Source organism: Periplaneta americana, chromosome 1 (genome assembly GCF_040183065.1).
Source record: "Periplaneta americana isolate PAMFEO1 chromosome 1, P.americana_PAMFEO1_priV1, whole genome shotgun sequence".
Taxonomy (NCBI): domain Eukaryota; kingdom Metazoa; phylum Arthropoda; class Insecta; order Blattodea; family Blattidae; genus Periplaneta; species Periplaneta americana.
In genome coordinates this window covers 3,361,125-3,370,778 of record NC_091117.1, presented here as the reverse complement: position 1 = coordinate 3,370,778, position 9,654 = coordinate 3,361,125, and the positions used below count along the sequence as shown (strand labels likewise).

The 9,654-nt window shown below is 32.8% G+C and overlaps 1 long non-coding RNA gene across 1 annotated transcript; it reads right to left on the bottom strand.

Moving 5' to 3' along the window:
- Positions 1–1,388: 1,388 nt before the first annotated feature.
- LOC138699373 (uncharacterized) lies at positions 1,389–8,990 on the bottom strand. The gene is made up of 5 exons (XR_011331992.1): positions 8,395–8,990; positions 7,275–7,431; positions 6,918–7,168; positions 6,096–6,655; positions 1,389–5,885 (listed from the first exon to the last, which is right to left on the bottom strand). It is a non-coding gene; the product is annotated as an uncharacterized lncRNA (long non-coding RNA).
- Positions 8,991–9,654: the final 664 nt, after the last annotated feature.

The following is a 9,654-nucleotide window of genomic DNA, read 5'->3' as shown; positions in this document are numbered from 1 at the left end:
CTATTCAACAGCAGTTGGTAATGATTCTACACATGTAAGACAATTTTTGATTGACTAAAATTAATCTTTAAATTCTATATTATAGAGTGAGTCATGAAACTTGCATAAAATGACAACCTGTTATAGTAGGCCATGCGCCATAAACAAACAGTTGACAAATGAAAGTTGTAGGTGACGTGCTGAATAATAATTACAAAGTAAGGTTATATTTCCTCATTGCTATTATGGATACGAAATAAGAAAGAAATAAAATAACACTGATGTATTTAAACAGTCCAAAGTATTTTTTAAATGTTATATTACCAGTCATATGCTAAACATTCCCTACAGAGAGACACAAAAAAATTAATTTCGCAACTTCTGTTCGAACAGCTGTGGAGACATCGGCCATATTTAACTAACTGTTAAACGAGTTAACTGCCCGAAATCCTACATTTAAAATTAACAAACTGTTAACAATCTGTTAAACCAAACTGGTGTTGAAAACATACAATTTTATTAATTAACAAACTGTTTAGAGTTTAACAATCGTTAAATTTTCTAACAATACTTGGAAAAACCGGCCATGAATGTATACAATGTTCTTAAAACAGTTCATACTCTGAAGAAACCTGCTATAGTGAGGATCACGTAAGTTCAGTTCCCAAACAGCAAATATTTCCGCCTTGTCAGTGTTGCCAACTGTTACCAGATATCACCACATGTAGTAAAATCACGATCCTATGTACTGAATGACTTCTTTACTCACCGTACTTTACCTTAATGTTGGAAGGTTATTCTAAATAGTTTCAATAATAATGAGAAATGTATTGCTATGTTCTATTCTTTTATTCCTTTACATTATTATTAGTATTAGCATTAATAGGTTACTAGACGTAAATATACAACAAAGTATAGTATATAATATTCAAGAATCAAATCTGTTCCAAGACCAATTAAATTATTGTCACTTCACTTCAAAGATTCCAGCGTACATATACTGTACTTCCTAAAGGTAGATAAATTAATAACCAATTGACTTTTGGTTGGAATTCGAATGAACTTCTGATTATCTTTTGAAATTAGTAAGGAATTGGATAATACAACTATGCTAAAACTGAAATAATAATAAATCAACTTACAAAAATAATTTTGGTCCTTAAAAGCCATAAGTAATTTCACTTCTAGATACCTTTTTAAAGATTTCATTTGTTTGTAAATTGCTTAATAATGCTACACTTACACTTATTATTTCTGCAACTCCACGTCTGTCATTGAAAAAATGTATGATACATAACTGTGAAGTCTCTTTTTGGCTCTTGTGTCCTAAATTTAAATAAGAAAAAGCAAATGATTCAAGAAATGTGAGCTGGTGAAAATTAAATACTCAATTAATAAAATAATTACTACCAAAAGAATATTTTATTAATTCTATACAAAAGATGGATTACACAGAACAGATGGCCAGAAATCATAGATTTATACACAACATACAGCATGAAACGATCATCAAAAAATGCTTTTTGTACACAATAACATCTTTCAAACGAAGTGAAATAGCCAATAAGTTCAATAAATATTATGCTAATAAGTAATAACTATAATTAATAATTATCTACAAGCTGTAAAAGGGAATAAAATAGTATATTGTTGAAATTAGGGGGTTATGGTTTATTACGTGTATTTATAATTTTAATTACTTTTACTACATTTAATTATATTTTAATTTCTATTAGATTAGTTGGTGGTGTGGTTGTTAGTTTTATCTGTGTACGTCAGACTATTAAGGAAAAACTGAAAGAAATATTAAATCTACTATCTACTTTATATAACAATATTTAATCAAGAACTGAATATTACTATTAATTTAATAACATAAGACCCAAAACATCTCCAAGTCCAGACAATACACATGCTGATTTTCTTAAACATGTTGGCAAACAAGCAAACTCACTACTTTTATCTTGTAATCTCATCTAAAATACAATATCTGTCTGGAGAAAATCTATCATAACATCAATTTTGAAAAGCAATTATTCAACTAATATCTTTTCGAGTTATCGACAGATACCACTTACTAGTATGATAGCCAAAATTATGGAAGAGATGATTTCATAGATTGAATTGGTTCCTGGAAACTAGTAACTAACTTTCATTTTATTGGGTTGACTTTAGAGAATTGCATTCAACAAATGGACAGATTTTAAATTTTAGTCAAGATATTAAAGATATTTTAAACAGAAAACAAAACAACTTAACAATTTTAATTTATTTTCAAGGATCATATGGCTCTGTAGATATAAATCACTTAAGAAATTGCAAACTTAGGGTGTCCATGATAAAGTGTTACACTGGGTCAGTGACTTGATTATTTGATTCATTGTCACAAATATGTAAATAGAGACAGATTCATCTGGGCTTCCCACATTGTTGTTTTCAGGAATACATTTTCCAATATTAATGTCGATGGTCTAACTAAAGAAATAGATCTTATGATAATCTCATCATTTGCAGATAATATGGTTGTCTAGAACAAAAAATCACAGTCCACAAATACACTCAGGGACAAAAAAAACCGGACACTTCTATATTTGCTTGTATTTTGTTGCCAATTATTTCAAAATGAAACAAAACCCATTTAAAGAAAATAATGTTCCATTTAGCACCTTATACGACAACATTTGAAAAAAATAAAAATCTCTGATGAGAAAATTTACAAAAAATTACAAAGGGCGTATAACTATGGCATCGTTTGGTCTAACTGTTTTATCATTTTATGGTGCCTTAAACATTAAAAACTCTTTTTAGTAACGGGTATTACCCCCTCTGGCTTGAATAACTGCATCCATACGTCTTGGCATGCTCTCAATTTGGTTAGCAATGTCTTCTTGGGGAATAAGTTCCCATTCTTCGCCAAGTGCTCGCCTCAACTCTTGTAACGATTCTGGTCTCGGTGTCTATTCTTAACACGCCGTCCCAGCATGTCCCACACGTGTTCAATTCGGTTCATGTCTGGACTCCTTGCTGGCCATGGAAGAACATGGATTCCCACTTCTTGGAGATAATCTCCGACCGCATGGGCAATATGCGGCCGTGCATTATCATGCATTAAAACAAAATTATCGCCTACATACTGGCCAAATGCCACAACATGATCAGCCAAACATTCATTTATATACCTATCAGCTGTTAGTCTTCCATTTTCAACAAAAACCAACTCTGTACGAGCATCCGTACACACTCCTGCCCAAACCATCACTCCACCACCTCCATACGGCACATTTTCGGAAATATAACACTGTGAAAATCGTTCTCCCCTCCTTCTCCAAACTCTTTTACGTCTATCAGGTGAGCATAGATTGAAACGGGACTCATCGGTGAACAGAACACAGCTCCACTGTCCATTTCTCCAATCCCTGTGATCATTTGCAAAACGCAGTCGTTCAACTCGATGCATCCTGAGAAGTCTGGGACCAGTTGCAGGTCTACTTGATATCAGTCCACTTGCTTTCAACCTCCTTCTAACTGTTTTGGCCGAAATTGGGCGTCCATGCATGTTAACAAATTGCTGGGCTACACCAGTAGCTGGCAGGTTGCGCTCCCTAAGAACTCCCAACACCCTATACCTGTCTTCATTTGGATTTGTAGCTCTTGGACGACCCGAAGCTGGTCTTCTGGGATATTCTAGGATCTCTCTATACCGTTTTATGGCTTCATGGGTTGTGCTTCTAGCCATATTCATAACATTTGCAATGTAACGTACACTGCGTCCATCATCGTAAAGGGCTACAGCTCGAGCCACATCTTCAGGTCGCATCTTGTTTTAAGACAAATGTTACAACCCCACTTAAACTCACAAAATTTAAAAATAAAGAAATAACGAATGATAACGATAATGAAGCACAAAATGGTTGAGACAAAATTGTTATAGCAGAGACTCCGAAAGCAAAATTGGAATATTTGGTTGTAATGGCTTGTTTATAAAACAAAAAACAATCAACAATGTATACACATCTCCATAACAACAGATGGCTACCATAATATTGTATGAGAAGATAATATTTTGCAAAATACCAGCAAATATTAAAGTGTCCGGTTTTTTTTGTCCCTGAGTGTATTAATAAACTGAGCCAAAATCCCAACAGACTTTTTGACTCTACTTGGAGAACTCAAACTTGCTCAATTAAGGGAAACTTTACTAATAAAACACAATCCCAAGTTATTTCAAAATGAATAGTATATAAGTTAACTTTAACAGATGATGTTAAGAAATGTGATACTTCTCCAGACATTTTAAAAATCATTAGAAACGATAAATGATCTGGTCAGTGAGTGACTACATACAGTATTTTTTATAGATGGATCCTGTTTACCAAGCCATAGATGTAGTGGTGTTGTAGTACAATACCAGTATATTCCCTTTTACAGGAAATTATATTCAAACACTTGTTTGCCCCATTTTAACCGTGACAACGCTTTTTAGCTTTTTAAACATTCTGGTTATTGTATTGTGTTTGTGTTTAGTGAAAGATTTTAGATAAGGGCGCAAATAGCCATAGTAGCTGACGCGCCCTTTTTAAACGCCACTAACTAACTAACTAACTAACTAACTTCAAACACTGACTAATTTTGATAGTGAAAATTTAGATACACTTTTAAGCTTACAAAATCTCCAGTATCGACTTCATAAATCTGAGAAGGCTGTCATACTATCAGATTCAAAATCAGATGTTCTTGCTGCAGTAATGGACGTAACAGCATGAAATCTCAATATTTTACAGTGTTTTAATATTTTAAGCAAAATGGTCGAATTACATCGACGACTGGTACTTCCGTGGATCCATGAACTTTATGGAGTGGGAGGTAATGAGGTAGCTGAAAGGTAGCAAAATTACTGTAAGGTTATCTATACCTGCATCTTACCACACTGTTAAAAGAATAACAAGATCAGAACATGACAATGTGGTAACAAAAATCGGAATGATTCTAAAGCAAATGAAAAAATTGCAATAGGCCATCCGGCGTCTGCTCCACGATGGAGGAAAATCCTCAGAAGAAACCAACTAATCAGACCAAATGGGGGATCCAAACTACCCTCGAGTGCAGCTCTGAATTTGCAGGCCAACAAGTCTACCGACTTAGCTACATTGGTGGCTCCACTAAAAATATTAAGTACATGGCACTCAGATTATTAAATTGACAAACCTAAACAATTATTCATCAGTTAAGCTATAAAATATAATACATAGCAAGCAAGTTAATTCAATTTAAAAGTATAAACAATTCAATCAGTTGAAATATACAGAAACTGATAATAAATATCATGCAAATTACTTCACATTACAAGCATAAACAATTCATCACTTGTGGTATACAGCCTACTATTTAATTTACAGCACATACAATTCATCAGTTAAGCTATAGACCTACAGTCTACTATTCAATTTACAGCATATATAATTCATCAATTAAGCGAAACAAAAATATAGTACAATACATAGTAAAAATAATACACCTAATTTAATAACTGAACTTCTATGAAAATCTACAGTGGCAGTACTCATATTATCACAGGCCATGATTGTCTCAAATATTTACAAAGAACTGATATTTCAGAATCTCCCCATGCCATTTCTGAAATCTCAATGAAGATATGGATCATTGTCTTGACTGTTTAACTTTACACAGCTTTCAATCATCTGGTTAAATATTGGAGTGCAAGATAACAAATGACATCAACTGCTGAACACTTGGTATCAATCAACCAACAACTTCATTACATTAAAGGGGAAAAAAAACTGAAAGAATTAATTGTATATAGACACAACACATAAGACAAGGCCGCTTCAGAACAGTAATTGGCAAGGCTCTGTTGTTTTAGGATTCTTATGTAGATTCAATTTCACCTGAAAGAAAAAAGTAGCATCTATAAGTAGTAGTAGTAGTAGTAGTAGTAAAGATAATAATAATAATAATAATAATAATAATGACTGTAAAGTATGGAAATTAATATTGCAATGTAATATCAAAAGGTGATTTCACACCATCAACTCTTATCATTTAGTACAACTCTTATCATTTAGTACAACAAATCTATTATATTCAATTGCAATCACCAGTAGCTGTTCTTTCCTCCATTTTGTTGTTGGCTGATTTTTCACAAGTCTGCTATGATATGCAGCACTATCCATGACAATAACGCATTGCCCTAATGTTCTCAGGTCAACAACTGTGTTTGCACCCACTTCTCAACTACAGGGCTATTCATAGCACTATGGTAGTCCTGACTTTTCTTTCAATTGCATGAAAAAATTAAATCAGCACCTGCAATAAAAATTATACCTGGGCATATAATTACGTCACATGAATTCACAGCATTTAAATAAAGAAAATAAAACATAACATAACATAACATGACATGACATGAGATCCTCTTTGGTGAAAGGCTTTCCCACGTTTTTATATAGTCACCAATTTTTATATTTTTGTATCCTGATTTAAAAAATTACTCTTGCCAAATTTATGTAAAATATAAATCAATATAACTTACCGAGTATAAATCCACCTTTCGTTCCGGCATCTAATCTTCCACCCTCATTTGTTGGTCTATGAATAACACCATTCATGTCACTGGAAACTTCACCTGGTTTATTTCATGAATAAGTGGGTGATCATACTTAAAAAAACAGAGAGAGAAAAGCAATTCACATTGACACTCTAAGAGACACAAAAATTTTAAAGACAGGAAAACCGTTCAAGAATTTTATAACTAACCTCTAGTTATAATATGAAACTATTAATTGCAAAACATGTTGTTCCCACCTGAATTCATTACTAGTAGCCTATATTAATTGCAATTTCATATTCCACATAAGTGTTAATCTATTTGTTAGTAAAAAATTCAATCACTCAATGTCTCACAATACATTGAAATTTACCATTCATAAAAATCCAAGTCTCATCCAAGAATACTACGGGTTTAGGGTTCTCACGCTCCACATTTCTTATATATTCTCTTAAAAACGAATAACATCACTTTCTCATACATGTGTATAAGGATCCCCTTTGCTCCATAGAAATTTCATCTCTTTCAAAATTTTTTTCACCGATGATAAGGATACTCTAAATAAATATGTTTCATAATCATCATTCATATGTTCCAGAACTTTTGCTGCTGTTAGTACTTCCCCTGTAACAGTAAATGAAAATTATGCCATATTTTTATACATAGGCCTATGACTAATATCAGAATTACATTGCATAAATCAACACAATAATTCCTGTAACTTCCCTACCTTTATGTAACTTGTCATAAATAAATCTCGCAATTGCATCTTTCGTAAAATCATCAGCATCAGTCACTGGATGTTTACGTAGTCTATGTTTTCCTGGTGTCACGAGTGGGGTCCCCTTGTGTGAATTGATCACTTTCGTGGCTGTAGTTAAGCCAAGCTGTAATAACAAACAATAACATAATACTTCTAAAAATTGTTATATCATAAAATTCATGCATAATACCAACATTTACAGCTATATGAATAGAAAATGATCAACATGTTAGGTTGGGTCTACGATAGGTTTAAGTAGGCTAATATTTAGGTAATTCTCCAGAAAAGCTACACCAAAGAAGGCATAATTTTATTTTGTTTAATTGATTTCTGTGATATTTACATAGTGATGAACACGTGGTTTTAGTGCACAGCCACAAATACTTTCAGCACAAAAATCCTTTGACACTTACCTGTATATTCTAATGCATTGTTGTAGTCCCTCCCTCAAACTTGTTACTAATTACCAATATAACATGCGAGAGGTCCAGGACGAAGAGAAATGGTTAGTTTCCCAGTAGTGCGTCCTCGTCCTCTCGAGTGTTATATCTTAACAAGTACTTTGGGTGGGGTAGCTTTTTTGAAGAAACACCATATTTAATATTACTTAGACCAGTCATGAATAAATTATTCAGCCAGAATCAACGTTCCTATGCTTTATAGAGTATGTTATATAGTTATTATATAAAACTGAATTATTTTTAAGCACCATAACAGGCCAACATTAATGTAATATTTGCTGCAATATCAAGTTAATAATTACAATATGACTTGTATTTTCTTCGGCCGATGTGGCATGTAAATTGTGATCTGAACGGTTAATTTAATACCAAAAGAGAAAACTGGAAATTTACTTTCGTGCTGTTTGATTACTTGTTCGTCTAATTTGTAAATGTATTTAAGCTATCACCTACTGCAGTATTACAGTATCTTAAATGTATTTAGTTTGGCAATATGAAAATCACTGACTTGATTAAACATTAGGCCTAACCTAAAAATTTGTTTTGTTTGACCACAATCATGAAATTATTAGTGCAAACTCCTAAAACTGAATACCACTTTGAAATGTATGCTTAAGAATACTTACTCCTAATAATTGTCCTATTCTGGTTGTAATTGCTGTCTCCGTTAGCATAATTCCTTCTTCATTATCTTCTTTCTTCAACTCATTATACACGTGAACTACAGATTTCTGAAGCGTACTCTGAATGCCACACATTTTCTTCCTTGGAGGAGTCACTGCAACACTATTTCATTTTTTTGACATAGTAATAAAAATCTAAACACGAAAGAAATTCATTAAAATTTGAAATAATATTTCTATCCATTACCCACGTGCATTATCACGCCCAAGTATATTATATTCATTCGCACTTATCTGACTATTCTTGAATTATAACCACAACGCAACACATAACATAACTATTATGTATTAATATTAATACTAATATTAATTAATTATTAATAAGTTCGAATTTCACTATCTTGCAGTAACCGGCTGAGAAATCTAGTACAATTTTAATTTCATGGAACTCCAGTACCGGCAAATATTGTCGATATTTGCCTCAGCTGCCAACATACCGGTTACAAAATCACTACCATTTATAGTATTTGTCAGTATCGAAATTCGAAACGAAGTTGGCAAAAGAAAATTCAACCTTCAAACTAGAAAATCACCATAATCCACTAGCATTTGTAGTAATGGGGGAAAAATGGTTAGGTTTCACCCTTAGGGTATCAAGTTACCTGGTCTTCCCTATACCAGATTAAACAGAGTTGAATCTCACTTGTTTGATGAGATCATGTTTTGAATTGCAAAGGAGATAGTGAATTTATTGAAGGAAATTCTTAAATCAAAACATTTTTATATGAATTCTAGGTGGGTCTGTTCGAAAGTGTTGATGGAAACTCCCAAATTTAAAAACTGTGATAGAGTTTGTTGCAAATGCAAAGTGAAAGATTGTTCTCCTACATGAACTCACTGTAGAGTGAGGATTGTGTTGCATTTCATGACTTAAAACTTGAGAACTACTGGTGCAATAAATTCATTGTTAAGAAAGCGATTCTGATTTATAATAGTGTATTGTCAGGTGAATCTAGTTGGTAAGAAGTACATTTTCAATTCAATTTGTTCAACTTATTCTTTAAATCTTTTTATGCTCGACCATGCCGAAATGTAGTAATTATACATCTGGTAGCAGCCCTTTAATGCACCTCATTAAAGTACACCTATTCATTAAAGTTCAGGTGTTCCACCAATCAGAAAACACCATTGTAGCAATATGAAAGCGCAAGTATCAATTATTCTCGGATATGCAATCGAAAGACAACTAGCGAAACATCACGG